Source organism: Malaya genurostris, chromosome 1 (assembly GCF_030247185.1).
Source record: "Malaya genurostris strain Urasoe2022 chromosome 1, Malgen_1.1, whole genome shotgun sequence".
Taxonomy (NCBI): Eukaryota; Metazoa; Arthropoda; class Insecta; order Diptera; family Culicidae; genus Malaya; species Malaya genurostris.
Genome location: NC_080570.1, coordinates 54,098,055 through 54,120,008, shown reverse-complemented (window position 1 = coordinate 54,120,008; position 21,954 = coordinate 54,098,055). Strand labels below are relative to the sequence as shown.

The following is a 21,954-nucleotide window of genomic DNA, read 5'->3' as shown; positions in this document are numbered from 1 at the left end:
TTAATGACTAGCTGAGTTACCCGGCGTTGCTCGGAAATGTTTCGCAAGGTAAGGGCGCAAAAAAATTCTCGAAATTGTCCTGTCCAGTGAAATACTCTGATTGTAGTGATACAACATAAACGGTAACCCGATTGCACAATATTGTCACAATAATCATAATTTTAACGATATTCTCGTAAAATTGGGTCAGTTTTATGTGTTATGTTGTTATGTCCGATAAATTTTTCCTCATACATCCCATGTTTGGGGCACTTGCTACACTACTTTAAAATAACCTGATAATCTCCTTTGATATAAAGGTAGTATCTGTATTTGTCAAGCAGCATCGTCTCTCATCGCATAAATTTTAAATTGAGCTCCCCTTTTTTTAGTGAACTTACTACAGCTTTCCTCCATGATTAGCCTTATAAACACTTCTGAGTAGTGTAGAAAGTATCTATGCTTTTCAAAAATTATCGATTCCCACCTTACATGTTTCAAACTTGGTGGCGATTTGTTTAGTTGTTTCGTAGTTATGCTAAAGCTTACATACAATCGCGTTCATAGGCAAATAAAGATTATTTACCATAAGTTTTTCAAATTCCCCGGCAAAACATAAAACAGATCTTTTGAAATTGTTGTAAAAATTTCGTTTTGCTTTCAAATTAACAATAGCCTTCGCCTAACCTGCAAATTCTTTCCCCTCGTTTGTTTTAAAAAATGGGGGAATGAAAATTGATTTTCAAATCCCCTTTTTCTAGTGTAAGCCCCTCTTCTTCTTGTTTGTCAACATAGAGAATAAATTTTACTATAAACATCCCTTTTTAAAGGCACTTGCTACAAATTCCACCCTTTTGTTCACTTTGGAATGCATATCTCCTGAAGAACAATTGAAGAATGTCCTTATGATCACCTTTAAATCGCAAAACCAAGTTTGTGATTTCTGATTTTTTATGGAACAATGCAGATACATACAAACAATTTGTCGTCCAGCTTCTTTGTTAGAGATACTTGTTACCCTTACTTACTTCACGCTCATGAACCATCTATTAGTTGTGATAAATATTTGTGTCTGTCGGAACATGTCCATTTTCACAAATTCGAAACATTTCGCCTCCAATTCCCCCATTTAGCAAATACTTACTACATCCTCTTATAAATATTCTTATAGCAACCTATGAATAGCATTGATATCTTGAGCCAAGTACGGTGTGGTAATCTTTTGAGTTTCGCCTCCCTTGGATGGGACTTACTTCATCCACACCCCACTCCCTCTCCCCTTAAAAATGCTCTTAGGAAGTGCTCCCTTTTCAGAAGGCACTCATTATATCCGCCCTAAAGACCATAGTCGAGATTTCAAAAAAGTGTGTATAGTCTTCAAAAGTATCTCTTCTGTTTAAATCAGATAAATTTCATCATTGACAACCCCCCCCCCCCCCTCTTCCCCCCTCCCCCACTCCCTCGCACATGTGACGGACACTTGTTATACACTCTCCCTCCTGAAAATGTCTTAGTCATCTTTGAAGAGCAAGAAGTATCTGTACTAACTTTGGCAGCAATCCGTTCAATAGTTCCGGAATTATGCCGTTACAAAAACAACACTTCTTTTTTTATAGGCACTTACTACATCCACCCCACACGAATACCCTTATAATAATATCTAAGTTGTGCAAAAAGTATCTATGGTCATCAAAAAGTATCGATTATCGCTATATTAGATAAATTAGTCATGGTGCTCTCCTATTAAGGACACTTGCTACGTTTTCTCCTCTAAAAATACCCCATCTTTGAAGAGCAAGAAGTATCTGTGCGAAGTTTGGTGGCAATCCGTTCGGTAGTTTCGGAGTTTTGTGGATATATAAATTCTACCCCCCATTTAGAGACCCTTGCTACATAAATCCTCTTATAATCATAATCTTAGATATACCAAATCTATGGTCTTCATTAAGTATCGATTCGTTGATTTTTTTCGTGAACCTCCCTGTTAAGGTCATTTGATACGCTCCTTCCCCCATAAAAATACCCTTATGATCATCCCTGAAGAGCAAGAAGTATCTGTGCTAAGTTTGATAGCAATCCGTTCAGTATCTTCGGAGTTTTGCCATTATAAACACTACACCTCCTCCCCCCCCCCCACCTTTTAGAGGCATTTGCTACATCCACCACCATATTGTAATATCTAAGGTATGCATAATGTTTCTATGGTCTTCAAAAAGTATCGATTCTCATCAAATTAGATTAATTTTTTCATGACCCCTTCATGTTAATGACACTTGCTACGCCCCCTTCCCTATAAAAATAAGCTTATGACCTTTTCTGATGAGCAAGAAGTACATGTGCAAAGTTTGATAGTAATCTGCTTAGTAGTTCCGGAGTTATGCCATTACAAACATAACTTAAAGGCACTTGATACATCCACCCCCCATATAATCATATCTAATATATGCAAACTGTTTCTATGGTCTTAAAAAAAATCGATTCTCGTCAAATTAGACAAATTTTGTCATGACCCCCCCTGTTAATGACACTTATTACGCACCCTACCCCCATTAAAATACCCTTATGACCTTCTCAGAAGAACAAGAAGTATCTGTGCCAAGTTTGGTGGCAATCCGTTCAGTAGTTTTAGAGTTATGCCGTTTTCAACATTACACACCCCTTTTTAAAGGCATTTGCTACATCCACCCCCCCGTATAGTCATATCTAAGGTATGCAAAATGTTTCTATGGTCTTCAATACGTAGCGATTCTTGTAAAATTAAATAAATTTTTCCTTGACCACCCCTTGCTACCCCTTCCCTCCCCTATAAAAGTACTCCTTAAGCCATCTCTAAAATGCAAGAAGTACCTGTGCAAAGTTTGGTGGCAATCCGTTCAGTAGTTCCGAAGTTATGGCTTATGGCGTTACAAACATACAAACTTACATCCATTAATATATATATATATATATATATATATATATATATATATATATATATATATATATATATATATATATATATATATATATATATATATATATATATATATATATATATATATATATATATATATATATATATATATATATATATATATATATATATATATATATATATGGTTTTAACACTGGCTTGATGAATTCCAAACCACTTCGCCAGTTTTTGCATAGTAATACCCTTCTAACTTAGCCATGTGTCCAAAACCTTAATTTTCACTTCCTTTTTAATACACGACATTTTGAAAACGCAGAATTTCAACCGAACAAACATGTAAACAAACGAAAGCTGACAGCCAAACGCACAGCATGTTGTTATCTGAGCATAAAAAACTATCACAAATACATGCATACAACACAAATGTATGTGGATAGCTTATTTTTGATACACTCCTTAAGGATCAAATGCATCTTGACATTAAACGTGTGCATTTACAAAAAGACAAATAATGTTGTTTATATTCAGTTCTATAAAGAGTTGGATGCAATTCAATTCGCTAAAAACAATAATAATATGCACTATGTGCAACATGAAAATATCAAGTACAACATACCAGTATATATGGAAGATAGTACTATAGAAGTGCGTGTGCATGATCTCCCCTCAAGCGTCATCGATCCTTATATTTCCAAAACTATGTCCCTAGATTATTTCCAGCGAAAAAGAAAAGTGGAACAACTTTTTCCCTGGTATTCTAAATGACGTACGTTTGTTACGTATGCGCTTGAAGAGACCTATACCTTCTTATGTGATTTTCGGTCAGGATACAAGAATCCCTTGCAAATCACTTGTTACCTATGACAACCAGATGGCCACATGTCAATATTGCCAAAAAGCTGTTCACTATGGTAAGCCATTGTTTTTTTCATTGTTCTACGGTCACGTTAAGCCGAAGAGGTATTGAGCCGAAATATGTTATGAATAAAAAAATGGTCAGAAAGTTCCCGGAATCACCACCGTGTGGCGCTCTCAGTCACGAGATTAGGTTCTTTTTACTTTTCTCATATAGAAAGGTTATGCAATCACTGTGAAAACCGACATTTTAACCGAGGCTCGGAGGGCCGAATGTCATATACCTCGGCTCGACGAACGGAGTAAATGTCTGTGTGTGTCTGTATGTGTGTGTATGCAACAAAAATGTGCACTCGTTTTTTTTGGAGAAAGTTGAACCGATTTTCACGAACTTGGATTCAAATAAAAGTTCCGGTGTTGGATTTCTTTCCATTCGTAGTTTTTCTAGGTCTTAACAAACGATCTGCAAATATTTAAATTACAGCAGTGATGGTTAATTTGACCATGTTCAATTATATTCAATTGAAGTTAATGTGCGAGTAGTTCGGATTTTCACGATACGCGAGCAAAATTTTGACTATTTCCTACAACACACGAGTAAATGTCAAAATCAAACAGTGCACAAATGGCACGATATTTCGAAAAGAACAACATTCCTTAAAAACCAAATGGCCTCACAAAAAACCTTCAGGTGAACCAGGTGAACAGGTTTTTTGTAAATTTGACAGTCTGTGGTGTCGAAAAAGATGAAAAACTGAACTTTCACAAATCACTTGCCAAATCTTAAAACTTCTTGGCGAACCATTTAGCGTATTGTATTCCTTGTCGAATTTCTTGGCTAAAATTTCGAGTTCGACGAAGAGTTGAATCATATTACTACAACTCCCCATTGCCTGTTAGATAAGAAATGTCTTGGCTAACCGAACCGGTTTTGTAACCTTAATATGTTTGAAAATCTTCCAGTTGCCGTGTAATATTCCTGTCCACGATGTTTCGTAAAATCTTTCTAGACATAGGTTCTGTCTAACTTTACTCTACATTCACCACCTAATTTAGGCGGCTCGTTTTTTAGTTCGGTGTACAGTTTTAGATGACACTCATAGTTTACTTGCGCCATCTTGGACAGGGAGCATAGCGTTTTACTTGCAAAAGCTGGTCACTCTATTCGGTGTATTTCGGCGGTTTGTTTAATGGCCTTCAAAGCTCGGATTTTTACGATGCGTGAGCAAAATTTTGACACGTTGTTTCTTTTGCAAAGTTATTTAATTGGTAAATTTGAGTCGATTAACTTGGTAAAACGGTAAAGGTTGGAATATTTAACATAGATTTTAAGTAGAGGAAATATTGACGCTTCACTTGCTTAACGAAAGGACAATGACTTATCAAACTTTTGCATGGGATTCAGAGGGCCACAATCGAGCCAAACTCAATATCGACAACTAGATGCAGAAATAACTTTTTTTAAAGAGAAATGTTTGTAAAAGAAGTTATTATAACGAATCATGTCTCTCACAAGGTATGTCTCACAATAGTCAAAAATAGAAAACAAGTGGAATCATTATTCCCAAAGAGTCCAGGAAACATAATCAACAAATGATCGATCACTCGTTCTTGCAGAAACCCCGGTCCAATTTGTCTGTGCTGTCAGCAGTACAGTGTCTGAAATACCTATTCAGCAATGGTAGGATAAGGCACCAGAAAGCAACATCCCGTGATCTGCCATATAATAAAATATACGAAATAGGATACAATGAATTAATTTTACACATTCATTAGATGCTTCTACTTGGTGTGCAAAAGTTGAAAGGCGACTGAAATAAATTATTCATAAGGATTTTCCGAAGGCGATGAACATATGAACTTTTGCGTGTGTGCTTGAAAATTCAATGAGGAACCACCATCAAACAGTTGGGTGAAGCACTTGCATATGTCCAACCGGTAAAGCGAGTACGCTTCCATACGAATGTCGCTCCTGCCACGCTCCGTGATCGGTCCTAGTGTACGATACAGAAGCTCACGGTGTAAATCGCCGACATATCTATTTTTCTACTATCCAGTGCCTATGCAATTGCATGAGACTTTAATATACACTTAATCTCACCGACTATGCATTGTCTTCGTTCGGAAATGTGGTTTTCTTGAGGGTAGCTCAATGGTAGAGCAGTTCTACGAGTAGCAAAAGCTCACAATGATATAATGTTCAGTGATATTTCGAGCTACAATGTTTTAAGGATATTTTCTTAGATCATACACTGAAGAACGCTTCGAAAATCAATCTGTCTCATTGAAACAAGTTGATTATTCATTCAACCACATCGTTTCGAATTCGTTTCATTGGAGCACCACTTCCTCTGTCCGAAAAAACGAATTGTTTCTTTGTTGTGCTAATTTGACATCGTTGTCTGCCTTGTAGGGATAGATGAATCACAGAAAAGGAGCAACAAAGAAAAAGAAAAAAACCACTTCCGCTCGTGTTGCCACCACAACATCAAAGTTTCCTAATTGGACTTCCGGATGAAAGAACTGTTTTGATTGGTGGGTAAATAATCTAACTGGCAGTACCAGGTAATGAATGAAAGCCATTTTCAACATTCGACATGACATTTAATGTTTCGAGAGTTCGATTTTAGTGTCGTTTTGAAATCTGTTGAATTGATTTGGTGCTAAAGTTGAACAGATGTGGAAAGGAACTGAGTCAGGAAGTTATCATCGATTTGAAAAAAACATGCTCGTTTTTTTTCTAAATGAGTATCAACAGGTATCCGGTTTGATGTCTTTCAGTTAAAAACTATTAGAGCATGAACAGACTTGTATATTCATAAATCTTCAATGAATTGTAACTGTTTGCATCAGATACGTGTATTTGCATAATTATGTCATTTAAACCATAACGTAGAACTCTAGTCAGGACAAGCAACATTTAAAGGAGGAATACGATTTGCACTTCAGTAAAGCAAATATTATGACATTTGATTAGGAAACGGACTCTTATAAATGGTATGGTAACGCATGGCTTTCATCGTAGTGAGAATTCATCAAATTTATACTTTTCACTATTTTATTTATGAGTCAGTTGAAAAAAAATCTATTTATGATTCTCAACTATATAAAGGGTGATTTTTTAAGAGCTTGAGAACTTTTTTAAACAATAAAACGCATAAAATTTGCAAAATCTCATCGGTTCTTTATTTTAAACGTTAGATTGGTACATGACATTTACTTTTTGAAGATAATTTCATTTAAATGTTGACCGCGGCTGCGTCTTAGGTGGTCCATTCGGAAAGTCCAATTTTGGGCAACTTTTTCGAGCATTTCGGCCGGAATAGCCCGAATTTCTTCGGAAATGTTGTCTTCCAAAGCTGGAATAGTTACTGGCTTATTTCTGTAGACTTTAGACTTGACGTAGCCCCACAAAAAATAGTCTAAAGGCGTCAAATCGCATGATCTTGGTGGCCAACTTACCGGTCCATTTCTTGAGATGAATTGTTCTCCGAAGTTTTCCCTCAAAATGGCCATAGAATCGCGAGCTGTGTGGCATGTAGCGCCATCTTGTTGAAACCACATGTCAACCAAGTTCAGTTCTTCCATTTTTGGCAACAAAAAGTTTGTTAGCATCGAACGATAGCGATCGCCATTCACTGTAACGTTGCGTCCAACAGCATCTTTGAAAAAATACGGTCCAATGATTCCACCAGCGTACAAACCACACCAAACAGTGCATTTTTCGGGATGCATGGGCAGTTCTTGAACGGCTTCTGGTTGCTCTTCACTCCAAATGCGGCAATTTTGCTTATTTACGTAGCCATTCAACCAGAAATGAGCCTCATCGCTGAACAAAATTTGTCGATAAAAAAGCGGATTTTCCGAATGGACCACCTAAGACGCAGCCGCGGTCAACATTTAAATGAAATTATCTTCAAAAAGTAAATATCATGTACCAATCTAACGTTTAAAATAAAGAACCGATGAGATTTTGCAAATTTTATGCGTTTTATTGTTTAAAAAAGTTCTCAAGCTCTTAAAAAATCACCCTTTAGAAGGTTTAGTTCCGAGAAATCTTCCGCTTACTTCCATGATCCTCGCCACATCTCCAAATGACTAACTTTTCTGCTCTTTTGAAGTCCTTTGTTCGTGAAAATGATTTGAATGGCTACTGGTTTCAACAGGACGGTGCAACATGCCATACAGCTTGACTAACAATCGATTTGTTACGACCATTGTCATATCGAAAAACGATGATTTTGACTGGCCCAAAATCACCCAATTTGACACCATCAGACTTTTTCTGGGGCTATTTGAAATCTAAGGTATACTCTGATAAGCCAAGAACCATAGCTCAGCTCAAAAACAACATACGACGTTAAATCACCGCCGTATCGACCGAAACATTGGCCATAACGAGTGAAACATTTTGTACTCAAGGCCAAAGGTGGCCATTTACGTGATATCATTTTTTAAATATAACTGCAAAATATCTCATTGGACCTAAATAAATCATAATTGAAATGTAAATAAACAAAAATGTTTTTTCATATATTTAGCTCAGAAACAAATGCATTATGGCCTACCCTGTATAATGGTATAAGTGACGTAACCGAAAAAACGCATTTTTTCCGTCGCTAAACTTTCTCAGAGATGTCTTTTTGTCAATTCTAGGCTGGTTTGAGAGCTACTATTGGAAGTTCGAAGATTAAGTTGCATATACTTCGGGTTCTGAAGATATAATCGATGAAGTGACGTAACCGACAAAGCGCGTTTTTTCTATCCGCAGATTTTCCCCGAAAAAGAGACTAATGATCAAGTTCAAACTGATACATTTGTTACCGAGAATATTGTCGGATATGCAACGTAAGCTCTATATTCCGCTTTCATGAAAGACCCGAATCTATCGGAGTGGATTTGTGCCTGAATTCGTGTCCGAAATAATCCTAATGAAACAAATATGTTTTAATAATACTGTTTGAACGTCAAGAGAAACGTGTTATCACACCACTAGGTGGATTAGGAAGAGGTTCCGTTTCGTCTTTGACTCATCACTGCATAACAGTTTATGTTGAACTGCCATACCACTCAGCAGCTTGACATAAATCGCTAGGCAGAATTTTGACACTTGCCCGTACCCGATTTAGCTCAAAATTTGCATAAGGACTTTTTTGATGTGCTTTATCACTATCGCTTTACGAAATTGTGAAATTATGCCCTTTTTTATTGGCACCCTAATAACCATTTTATATACTTTATGTTTCGTCTTCGACTCGTCAGTGCATAACTGTTCATGTTGTACTTTTATGCAACTCAGCAGTTCAAAGTAAACCGCAAACTAATAAAGTGTTCTGCAAGTAGTACCAAGTTGATATCTGCTTAAAGGTTTATGTTGTGCTGCTGAGTGACATAACAGTTCAATATTAACTGTTATGCACTGACGACTCGAAGACGAAACAAAAAGTATATAAAAAAGGTTTTGCGTCCTATGCACAAAAATCGATTAACTTCTAAACTATTTTCTCATGTCTCAATGTCTGTTTCTTCTGGTTTAAGAAACTCGTAGTACAAGAAATCTCTATTTTTAAATTCAATAATATAGTTTTTAAGGCACACTGCTTAAGCTCTAAGATGCCAAGGGCTTTTTCTAATTTTAATTACCGACTAACTTAAAACTAGGGTAGTATCATTAGGTTATGTCGTATTGGGGTCGCAGTGGTCGACTTGTGAAAATAAGTGCACTAACTTTTCTCAGAGATGGCTGAATCGATTTTCACAAACTTAGATTCAAATGAAAGGTCTTGAGGTCCCATAAGAAATTCCTGAATTTTATTTGGACCTGACTTCCGGTTCGGGAGTTATGGGGTAAAATGTGCAAAAAAAAAAGAAAATATGTGTTCTAACTTTTCACATAGATGGCGCGACCGATTTTCACAAACTTAGGTTCAAATGAAAGGTCCTGTAGTCCCATGCGTTATTCCTGAATTTCATGCGGATCCGACTTCCGGATCCGGAAATATGGGGTAAAATGTGTTAAAAATTGTATACCATCACTGAAAATGGGTAAAAACCTTAAAAAAATTTCTAAATCGACCTCAAATCTTTTCCAATTTGATGGTTTTTATCAGTAGACGGTCAAACAAACCGATTTCGGTTATTCTTTTAAGAATCGAAGAAAAAAATTTTTTTTTTGCCTTTCGACTCAGTTCGTCGAGTACGCAAAATGTCTGTGTGTGCAGGTGTGTGTATGTGTGTGTATGTATGTGTATGTGTGTGTATGTGCGTATGTGTGTATGTAACGTTTTTTGCACTAACTTTTCTCGGAGATGGCTGAACCGATTTTCACAAACTTAGATTCAAATGAAAGGTCTTGTGGTCCCATACGTAATTCCTGAATTTCATCACAATCCGACTTTCGGATCCGGAAATATAGGGTAAAGTGTGTTAAAAATTTTATACCATCACTGAAAAGAGCGAACAGCCGTAAAAAGTTTTCTAAATCGACCTCAAATCTTTTCCAATTGATAGTTTTTATCAGTAGACGGTTAAACAAACCGATTTCGGTTATTGTTTTAAGAATCGAAGAAAATTATTTTGAAGAATTTCACGGTATTATATATGATAGTATGATTGATATGAGAAAGGCATCATTACACCACTAGGTGGATTAAAACAGGTTTTCTGGTTGAGATAGAAATATTTCGTTTTTTTATTCAGCTCATGAGGATCTCATTTTTCCACCTCGTGAATATTTCCAATGACATGTAGACGATTGGAACTGATTTGATAACTAACGTTTAACCTCTCCACCATTAGGTTTAGAGTTTGACTATTGCCTTCGGTAGCTTCAAATTTTGTTGTGTTAACCACTGCGTCATTTGTCTTTCCCACTGAAATTATCACTTTGATATCGCTTGAATCAACGACCGTTGAGTAAGTTCCCCGTAAAGTTCGATAAGAATTCGATGACATTCAACAGCACTTTTTATTTGATAACAAAGGAATTTTTAGGTAATATTTGTTTGTTTTTATCGACACATATTAAAAACAACATGCATCGAACAAGTAAAACAAATGGTAAAATAATAAGCCTAACAATTTGTCTACAGTACGGGTATTTATACATAGTTGAAGCGTCATGGATTTCATCGCAATTCCTGTATCAGTCGATTATGAACAATTCTGGCAGGTACATTGAACTAAAATAAATGAAAAAACCTGTTTTAATCCACCTAGTGGTGTAATGATGCCTTTCTCATGTACATATAATATTGTGGTATTCTATTCAAATTTTCTCTTCGATTTTTGAAAGAAACCAAGTGATTGTTTATGCATAACATACAGAAGAAAACAGTGCTTTGATTGCGTAAGCCATCCTTAAGAGAACGACACTTCCGGCACCGGAACCCGAGAACCGGTATAATCGAAGTCGGTTCGTACGGCCACCAACTAACATGACACACAAACTCTTCTAGTACGCACCCTATAATTCCGGAACCGGAAGTCGGATCCAGATGAAATTCAGGAATTCCGTATGGGACCGGAAGACCTTTCATTTGAATCTAAGTTTGTGGAAATCGGTCAAACCATCGCTGAGAAATGTGAGTGAGATCCATTTTGGTATATATGACCACTATTTACGGTACTTCCGGAACCGGATACCGGGAACCAGGATAGCCGGAATCGGTTTGTTTAGTTGCCTACTGATAATGACTATCGATTTGTGTAGTTTTGAGACCAGTTTAGAAAAATTTTTACGTTTTTTGTTTCACCGGTTTAAGTGACGGTGTACAATATTGAACACACTTTACCATATAGTTCCGGAACCGCAAGTCGGATCTGGATGAAATTCAGGAATTCCTTATGGAACCACGAGACCTTTCATTTGAATCCTAGTTTGTCAAAATCGGTTCAGCCATCTCCGAGAAAACCTAGTGAGATTATTTGACACATACACACACATACACACACACACACACACACACACACACACACACACACACACACACACACACACACACACACACACACACACACACACACACACACACACACACACAGACATTGCTCAGCTCGATGAACTGAGTCGAATGGTATATGACACTTGGCCCTTCGGGCCAATTTTCACTGGTCGGTTTTTCAAGTGATTGCATAACCTTTCTATATGAGAAAGGCAAAAACTCGTTTTAACAAGAACACATCAACCGGAACGGGAAATTTTTTTGAAGCTCCGATCTGCCTATAGGCCGAGCTTGGATACTTGCATTCAGTTGCGCCAACAGATTTGGACTGTCAATCTCAGATGTTAATATTTTCACTGTAGCGTTCTCGAGCGTTGTTAGACCTAATAAATCAACACTTCCCGCAAATGCTTTTTCCTTGGCAAGAATTTCAACATGTTCTCTTCACTGAATATGGCACTAGCTTACTATTGACAAATGACGTCCTGGGTTGAAGGTTCAATGCGTTGGGCGTACAGTATAAATCTCCAAATAACCAGGCGATTTGAACAAACATCGCTTGAAAAGAACTCGCACTAATAACCAAACACCTGGTATATTTTTACATAGAGAATGGCCAAATGGTAATAATTTGCAAAAAAGGCCTAAATTCGTAATTCTTCATCGCGACAACGATTGGCCACATGCTACGACTCCGGTAAAAAAAAACTATGTGCGCAATAGTTGAATTTACGCTATTCAACTATCGCTGATTTCGTTCGATGCTCAATTTCGTCGACCCAAGTTTCTGTTCTGAAATTTATTAATTTGCAGAAAGATAGAAAATAGTTGCAGTTTCCGGTGGCAATACATTTGCAATCAGTTTTTCACAATAATGCCTCTGGTTTCTAGACAAATACATCACCGTTTACGTAAACTTTTTTTACGTTACCTTTACTCACGTAACTCTTTTCGCGGAGTAAATCCCAAATACTGTCAACTTTTTTTACGAACCGACTTCGCTAAAAGAGGTATCCTTATAATATGGAAACATTTGCTCTGACCGCATACAAGCAAATATACCGAGAAATGATATTTGAAATCGAAATTCTAGATGGCAGTTTCCGATGTTACAATATTCGCAACAAATCATTACAATATGGGCAATTTTTGGAACGAGTTTGATGGGTTCGCCTCGAGAAACGATGCTTTCAGGTCTTACAAGCCAGTTGTCGCATGTTCGAGCCCCGACCTGGAATGATTCATAGTGTCAATAGGACCAGTCATGCAATGATTCTGTACTCTCAATCGGCTGTGAAGTTTGTTGAACCAGAAGGTAAAATTCCACAAAAGGAATGCAATACCAAGGCTTTGCTTTACTTTGACTTCCCATTGATCCGTTTCCGGTCTAATCCCGGTTCCCCATCCCCGTTTCCGGTCTAATCCCGGTTCCCCTACAATAGGGTGTTTTCGAAACGGATTAGATGAGTAAATATAGAAAAACGATTTTTGAAGTCATTTCCATATCCAAGATGGCCACTTCGGGTGTACCTTTTTGACGTAGAACTACGTCTTTTTTTACTATGCTCAACTGAAAATTTCACAACACGACCAGCTGCTGGTCGTCTTCATTAAAGAAAAAAAAAAACGATGGGAATATATTATATGTACAAAATCAGCCGTTCTAATAGCTCTAAATGTCATCTAAAGAACTATTAAGATTACTTCTTTGTAAATCGAAGGTAAAATCAGCAGTTTAGTGCAAATCTAGAATAATTTGATTTGCTTTGTGCACCAAACGAGCGCAAATAAAGCTAGCATTTGGCTGCATCGCGTTCGAGAAATATGTTCGAAGTGCCTAATATCGTACAGAATTCCACAATTTCGCCCTTCTGTAAACCGTAAATGAATCCCGCGTGGCATTTTGATAGTTTCTTTCACTGAAATATTGAGATGTATGAAATATTGAAATATATGAGTGATTGTACGACTTGTGTTACGATTATAAAGGGTAATTTTTTAAAGAGGTAAAGGATTTTATTTAAAACAAAACACAAAAAATTTGAGAAAATTTATGAAATCCTTTTTGGAATCGATAGAACGATCATTATAACTTATTGTTTGAAGATGATTTCTTGCAAATATTGGCCAAGGCTCCGCTTTAGATGGCTCAGACGCAAGGTCCAATTTTAGCAAACTCTCTACAACATATCGGCCGGTATTTCACGGATAATGCCACCGGCCCATAATCCACACCAAACAGTGACTTTTTTGGAATGCATTGGTACTTCTTGCAATGCTCCTGGCTTGTCTTTACTCCAGATGCGACAATTTTGTTTGTTGACTCATCCATTCAACCAGAAATGTGCTTCGCCACTGAACACAATTTCTCGATAAAAAAGTGAATCTATCTCCAACTATGCAGCGGCCATTCATGATTAAATTATAGACCAAACGACGATTCATAATTAAATTATTAAAGATCAAACTGAACAAGTTTGACAATGACACAAGACACGATTCATGCGTGATCTATCAAAAACAGTGTTGCCAAAAGATACCAGCAAAAAAATACCTTTTATTTATGCCATGATTTCTTCTTGGTCAAGGCTCAAACATACAAATGGCTTGGAATGACGCCTGGAATACAAACAATCATCCGTAACGAAATAGTACTTTCCAGCACTCTAAAGCCACTAACTATCCTCTTCAGGACCCCAAAAGTAACGTAAAAAGACTATTTAGAAATCCGTCGTAAACTGCCGATCTAAATCCTAGATTACAAACGCAATCTTCCGAAACCGAATGGTCCTTTTCAGGACTATAAAATCTTAAATGGTCAACCGGTATCAAATCAGTTAATATTTGAACACATCTCGAATGCAGTCCTACGTCAATCTCGTGGTTTTGTCTCTGACATTATCTATTCCAAGTTTTTTATTGCCATTATATATTTTTTACCATCGGGGTCAATCGCCTCGCGAGTCAGAAAAATTCTTGGCCCAATGCGTTGGATTGGGATTCGAACCCAGGTACGCTACGACTATCTTACTCATCACGCTATGCTCGACATTCTTGGGTGATTCTTTATCTAAGAGAAGAAGAAGAATAAGCGAAAATAAATGAAAAGAATTGAATTGTAAACAATTTGTATTATTTTTCCAATCCAAACTTCGTTTACCAACACTAATTCATTGTACCCGTTCCGAAAATATCCATCTTGTTAGTGGTTTCGATAATTATCGTCCGGAACCGGAAATCCTAGCTTGGATTTTGAAACTACTTCCACTATCGTTTTCTAACATCTACTCGTCAATCCCGTTTCAGAAAATATCTATTTTGTTACGGTTTTTGGAAACTTTATTCATTACAGTAAATCCAGCAATAAACGTAAGAAAAACTTGTTTACGTTGAATATTTTAAATAACGTAAACTTTTTTCACGTCGTGATTCGATTTATGAACCCCCGATTATTCCGTAAGAGGTGGTTTAGGTGTACTGAAAAATAATGTTCGAAACTAGTTTCAAGAAAAAATAACAATTCGCCTGGATGACATTCGGTAGCATAGCGTTACCCTCATTCATATCAGCTCCAGTAGTCATCTCATGTACGGAAACCATTCACGCAAAAGCCAGCAATCTAAAACCAACTAAGATGGTTGTTATTTTTCTGAATTTAATTGGTTGAAATTCGGTACAATTTATCGATTGTTGTGTTAACTTAACTGTCTTTTTTTATTTATCGTGCTGGCAGTTTAGCGATGACACCCAGCAAAGACACGCACCACAAATCAGTAATGAAACGTTACAATTGAGCAATGACATACACCCTAACCGAGAAATGAAACGTTTCAATGCGGTGTCACTCGTGCAATTGAGCAATGACACAATCCCAGAAAAGTTACCTGTATGCATGAAAGCAAACAATATCTCAGTTGTTTTAAACAATTATTCAGTTTTTTGAACTATTGCAATAAATATTATTTTACTGTTAGTCTCTCCGGGGGCAGCTAATCGTTTACCGCTTGAACAACGTAATTTTGCCTAAGAAGCTGCTTTTAGTTTTATCACTAAACATACTGATGATATTAAAATGCAACAAAAGATTGAAATTCCCAAGAAAGAATTCATCCGGAAAAACGTTCACAAAGGCATTAAAAAATTTTTCCTCCACTTGTAGAATGGCTCGCTGGAAGATACTATTACTTCTCTTTAGCAGCTATTTTTAGGCGTGATACGTTAAGCGTTTTTAATTACATTGATATGAACTGCCCGAACATACATTACTGGCATTCTGAAAATACATTTACTCACATTCAGTACATGGAAAACTTGTTTTGCAATTAATTCATGGTATTCTGCATCCTTTCACTTAAATCAAACGGCCACTACGTGACTGACACAAATGACGTTCATTTGTCATTGGAAATTTTCAATATAATATGTTTCTGGTGAAATGGAGAGGATTTTTGTTTACTGTCTTCGTCCTTCACCAAGTGACAGTATTTTTGAAAACAGCAATTTCGTTTACCCGAATGTTTATGACCAAATCAACAGATATACGAGGTCTGTTCAAAAAGTTCCCGGAATTTTTCAATTGCGCGCGTCTGGAGGGTCCGGTGGTCAAATTTTTTTTTATTGTGTTGGTACATATGTCCCTAATGTATGGTGAAATTTTCAGCTGTATTCATTGCTTACATTCTGTCTTGCAGCGGCTGGTGTAGACGTGTTTTTTTGAGCTCGGCGATTTTTGTTAGTTTAAACAATGGAAGAATTGAAGAGTCAAAGAATTTGTATTAAATTTTGCGTGAAAAATGAAATAAAGTGTAACCAAGTGTGCGAAATGTTATAGAGAGCCTACGGTGAGTCTGCTATGAAAAAAACAAGTGTTTACGAGTGGTATAAGCGTTTCCAAGATGGCCGCGAAGACGTTGAAGACGACGAACGCTCCGGTCGACCCAGCACGTCAATAATCGATGAAAATGTGGGAAAAGTGGAAAAAATGATTATGGATGATCGCCGAATCACTATTAGAGAAGTTGCTGATGAAGTTGGCATATCAGTTGGCTCATACCAACATATTTTTTCAAATGTTTTGGGCATGAAACGAGTGGCAGCAAAATTCGTTCCAAAACTGCTGAATTTTGATCAAAAAAACAAACGCATTACCATCATTTAATCATGCCCCAACCTCCTTATTCACCAGATATCGCTCCGTGTGATTTTTTCCTGTTCCCAAAGTTGAAGAGACCCATGAAAGGACAGCGTTTTTCATCGATTGAAGAGATAAAGGCAGAATCGCTGAGAGTGCTACAGAGCATTACAAAAAGTGACTATCAGGGGTGTTTCGAAGACTGGAAAAATGCTGGCATAAGTGTATTATATCTAGGGGGGATTACTTTGAAGGGGACCATATAGATGTAAACGAATAAATAAATATTTTTTTAGAAAAATGAGAATTCCGGGTACTTTTTGAACAGACCTCGTATTAATTAAATCAACAACATTTTAGTTGAAACAACCAGTGCACTATGGTCCGAAACGGGAAATTAGCGTGACAAAAATATTTTCACTATCATTTATTAGTTTTTTGTAGTTGGTGTCTTCACAAAAGTTGTTTATAATCAAATGGCGCTTCTTTTGATGAAAAATGTTACTAGGGTGGTCCTCATTTAGATTGAAATCTGAAATCTAACTTTCCTTATTGAACTCAAAAATGATTTTGTTGTACAACAAAGTTGTAGGAAATTTTATTTTGAGCAACTTTGCCGAGAAAAGCATCTCTCTAGCTTTTTATTTGATCGAGTTACATCAATTTTCCCGAGTAAAAGTAGGGTGGCTCCTGAAAAATCACATTTTTTGTTCTAACTTTTTTGTGAAACGTTCTACGAAAAAGTTTTCTTCAGAAGAGTTGTTGTACTAATTATTGCGCATAGTTTTGCTTAACGAAGCATTTTCATATGAGCTACCAGTAAAAAGTTATGATTATTTTTTCATCAAAAACTAGTCAAGCTTCAAATATCAATATTCATTAGATGCCAGATCGATAAAAATGTATCCTATGTGGTTCCTTAAAGGTCATAACACAAATAAAAATTTATGAGAAAATTGGAAGGGTGTTATTTTTTTAACTAATTTAAATTTGTTTTAAAAATACCTTCAAAAATCTCAAAAACATTGCATAACTCTTAAACGCCTTAACGTATCAACATACTTTCTTCAGCAAAATCATAGTATCAAATTAGTTCTACAAGTGTTCCATACATTGTCCTTTCGAGAAATGAGACACACAAAAACTACAGCCGAAAATAGATTTGTTGTAATTTAAAGCACTTCCTGAAACCCAAGAAAATTTATTCGAACCAAAACTCATTGTGCATCGTTTTCCGGTTTTTACAGGCTATTCGGTACACAAGTAGGTGAGAAAGAAGGACCAGTGTCATAGGCGTCTCGGCACGACATGGATAAAAATATTCGCATTTTACTAACTTGCACCAGCTTGTTGGAATGGTTGTCGAGATCATGAAAATTTCTGCTCATTGATTCATCATGGCCAACTAGTTCGGAATAATCATATTACACAGTATCTCTAATCCTCAGTTGCTCAAACTCAATTGAAGTAGTTTTTTTGTAATAAATTATTTAAAATTGTTCTCCAATGTATTTTAGGCTGTAGTTTGTGTGTGTTTCATTTCTCGAAAGGACAATGTATGGAACACTTGTAGAACTAATTTGATACTATGATTTTTCTGAAGAAAGTATGTTGATACGTTAAGGCGTTCAAGAGTTATGCAATGTTTCTGAGTTTTTTGAAGGTATTTTCAAAACTAATTTAAACAAGTTAAAAAAATAACACCCTTCCAATTTTCTCTTAAATTTTTATTTGTATTATGACCTTTAAGGAACCACATAGGATACATTTTTATCGATCTGGCATCTAATGAATATTGATATTTGAAGCTTGACTAGTTTTTGATGAAAAAATAATCATAACTTTTTACTGGTAGCTCATATGAAAATGCTTCGTTAAGCAAAACTATGCGCAATAATTAGTACAACAACTCTTCTGAAGAAAACTTTTTCGTACAACGTTTCACAAAATAGTTAGAACAAAAAATGTGATTTTTCAGGAGCCACCCTACTTTTACTCGGGAAAATTGATGTAACTCGATCAAATGAAAAGCTACAGAGATGCTTTTCTCGGCAAAGTTGCTCAAAATAAAATTTCCTACAACTTTGTTGTACAACAAAATCATTTTTGAGTTCAGTAAGGAAAGTTAGATTTCAGATTTCAATCTAAACGAGGACCACCCTAGTAACATTTTTCATCAAAAGGAGCGCCATTTGATTACAAACAACTTTTGTGAAGACACCAATTACAAAAAACTAATATTTGATAGTGAAAATATTTTTGTCACGCTAATTTCCCGTTTCGGACCATAGTGCAGTGCGTGAAACAACAATTGCAATATTGTAATTTCATGATCTGTGGGTTCTCCGTGTTGGTAGAGTGAGATCTGCTGTCTCCGTTCGATAGATTGATAGTAAGGATAAGATTAATACAACGTCAACATTTCAAAAGGGCCTAAAATCAATTGACAGATTCTCTTTGTTTAGTTTCTCTTTTGACTATATCTGCGTTATTATACAAACGATCGTTACATATTTGGTACTGTTGGAAACATGAGGATATTGTCTTTCATTCTACACGAATACTTTGTAGGTACACGTGAAAATTAAGGAGATATTCACAAAAGAGAAAGTAAACAAAGAGAAACTCTCATTGGTTTATGTGCCCTTATGAAATGTTGACATCGAATATAGGCATTGCACAGTTATTGAACTATTTATTTTATCCGGTATTGCTTCTTAGAGCCGAATCAAAGACATTTTATCCAATTTTATCACAATTATATCGAATAATCTGCAAAATAACATGGCGGCTCTACAAATGAGATGACTATTGGCACAATAGCCCTAGAACAGAATTAGTGAAATGTCTTTTGGCGAAACAATATTTCATTTCGATGTTTACAAATTTTTGACATCATTTATCGATATTAGAGGTTTAAACCTTTTGGTCCGATATGTGCGAGTGTGGGAATTGAACTCAGATGGATAGCGTGGAAGACTATCGTCTTACTCATCACGCCAGGCCCGTCCACCTTACGTTTGAATTTACTTTAAACGTACCCTGTAAATTTTAATTGCGGTTTCATGGAAAGTTTAGATTACTTTAGCGCACAATAAAACTTGAATTGTTTCTTTGGACAGAGCCATTGGATCCAATACCAATTTAAAAACTAACTACAACTGTTTTTGTTTTTTTTCTTTCAGGGAATTCAACTCGTCCCGAATATATATACACCTGGTAAGAACATTTCAATACAACTAAAAAGATCTGGGAGGGTTAGAGCCGGTAGAATTCAGTTAAAAGTCACTCGAGAATTGTGCACTTGAAAATTGATTGCGTTAATGTTTCCATACTCTAACTGCCACGTCTTCGCCGTTAGCATAAAATAATCAAGCGAGGTTCGATCGAACTTCACATTGGATGAATAATTGAAATTGTGACTATCGCAGGACAGGTTTTCCCAACAGACATTAAAATATGCACCACAGGATCACATTGGCATCTCTTGTGTTCCTTACCAGCAACAACAAAAAAACACGTAATAAAACCTTATCCCCTTCTCTCCTTCCTCTCACACACACTCGCTCACATTAAAGCATCAGATTACCACATCCTGTGTGGTTCAGCGAAGCCCGGCTCAAATGTTCAAATCGGTGATCTGTCGGATAGATTACCCAGCTCACTCGCCGTACAATTACAGTCCAATTTAGTGTGGCCATTACATTTTTTTTTCTTTACAAAGTACCCGGGGCCGACCGTAGAAAACTAAATTTTGCATGGATAAAAATCTTTCACTCCGTACCGTGCGGTACGGTAACAATCGGGACGACACATCGTAACTCGAAATGACAAGCCCCGCCTAGAGGTCTGCCATTTTTTTTCCATCGCTTTCAAAGATGTTTTTTTCTGGGTTGTCCTACTACTCCTGAGCGCTGGTGGGAAAGGGGGGACGGGGGTTATTCCGGACCAGACAGAACATGAAAGTAGGATGACCGATCAAAAACATCAATCTTACCCAGTCTTCTGCGCAAGTGTGTTGGTTCGGTACAGAGAAGTGTCGCAGCGTTGAACCGCGCGCTATCTCCAGGAATCAGCAACAGTTTGCTGGCGGATCGGCAGCGACCAGAAATGGGTACAAAAGCAAAGTGTCCGCACTCTTCGGACCGTTCGACCGCTTAGTGGCGATATCATTACGTATGAATTTACCCGTAGGACACCGTTGTACCAATTATCGAAGCGGTGGATTGATCGACGTAGGGACGAACAACGGGTAAGGACGCCGACTCATACCGTTCTCCGGAGTTTCTTGCTGCGGCAGGGTTGCATCGACACGTCCCCTGAGCAAGCGAAATCAAAATTAGTATATTATCAATCAATCAGAGTGTTTCAGTTTTTGCACTTAATTATGGTTCAGTTTCATGTGCGAATTGATAAAACTTGAACTTCTATTTTTGGTCCTGGTGTTCGGATTCAACCCTGTTCTCGATTAGCCGTTGGGAATTAGGAAAAAAAATTATGAAAAATTGTTGATAAACATAAGCCGGTTTACTGATATCGCAAGAATCGAAAGTATGTTCTTTTTAAAATTATTATTATAAATAATAACAATAAATACGGCAAGCAAGTGAAGCTCGAAGCCATCGTCGTGGTTCGTCGCGTTGCTTTCTGTTCAAGACGTCGGCTACACCCATATCTACTGATCTGCTGGCTATTGTCAGGACAACCGGGGCGTTCCAATAAAGTGCAGTGAGTTAAAAGAGCCATGGAAGAAAGAAAAAAAAATAATAATAAGAGTTCATTGATACAATGTAACTCCTGGGTAATAATAATAATGCATCCTGCACCAACCACATGTTCAATTTTCCATCACCATTCATTTTTGAAGTAATTTTGTGAATAAGTAGGAACATATTTTATTAAACTAGAACACAGAACACAAACATCTAACAAACAAGTAACTATTCGCCACAGTTCGCATTTACACTTCATCCAACATAGACGAAAATCGCTTACGGTCGGGACGATAAGAGCTAAGACAATGCAGTGAAGTCAACAATAGTAAATTCAAAATGAGCAAATACGAACTAAAAAAGCCTGATACTCGCCATTCAAGACCAAGAATTACTAGCTAATTCCAGCTTACATAATTT

At 36.8% G+C, this 21,954-nt stretch overlaps 1 protein-coding gene across 3 annotated transcripts in view; it reads left to right on the top strand.

Annotated features, from left to right (window-relative positions):
* LOC131439674 (alpha-mannosidase 2) overlaps window positions 1–21,954 on the top strand; it is a 370,256-nt gene that overhangs the window by 88,870 nt on the left and 259,432 nt on the right. For 2 of the 3 annotated variants that reach the window (XM_058610992.1, XM_058610988.1), the window contains one exon: window positions 20,008–20,041. The exons of the other annotated variant lie outside the window; for it this stretch is intronic. The gene's annotated coding sequence lies outside the window, so the exon portion shown is untranslated. The remainder of the gene's footprint in view (window positions 1–20,007; window positions 20,042–21,954) is intronic. 3 annotated transcript variants of the gene reach the window in all.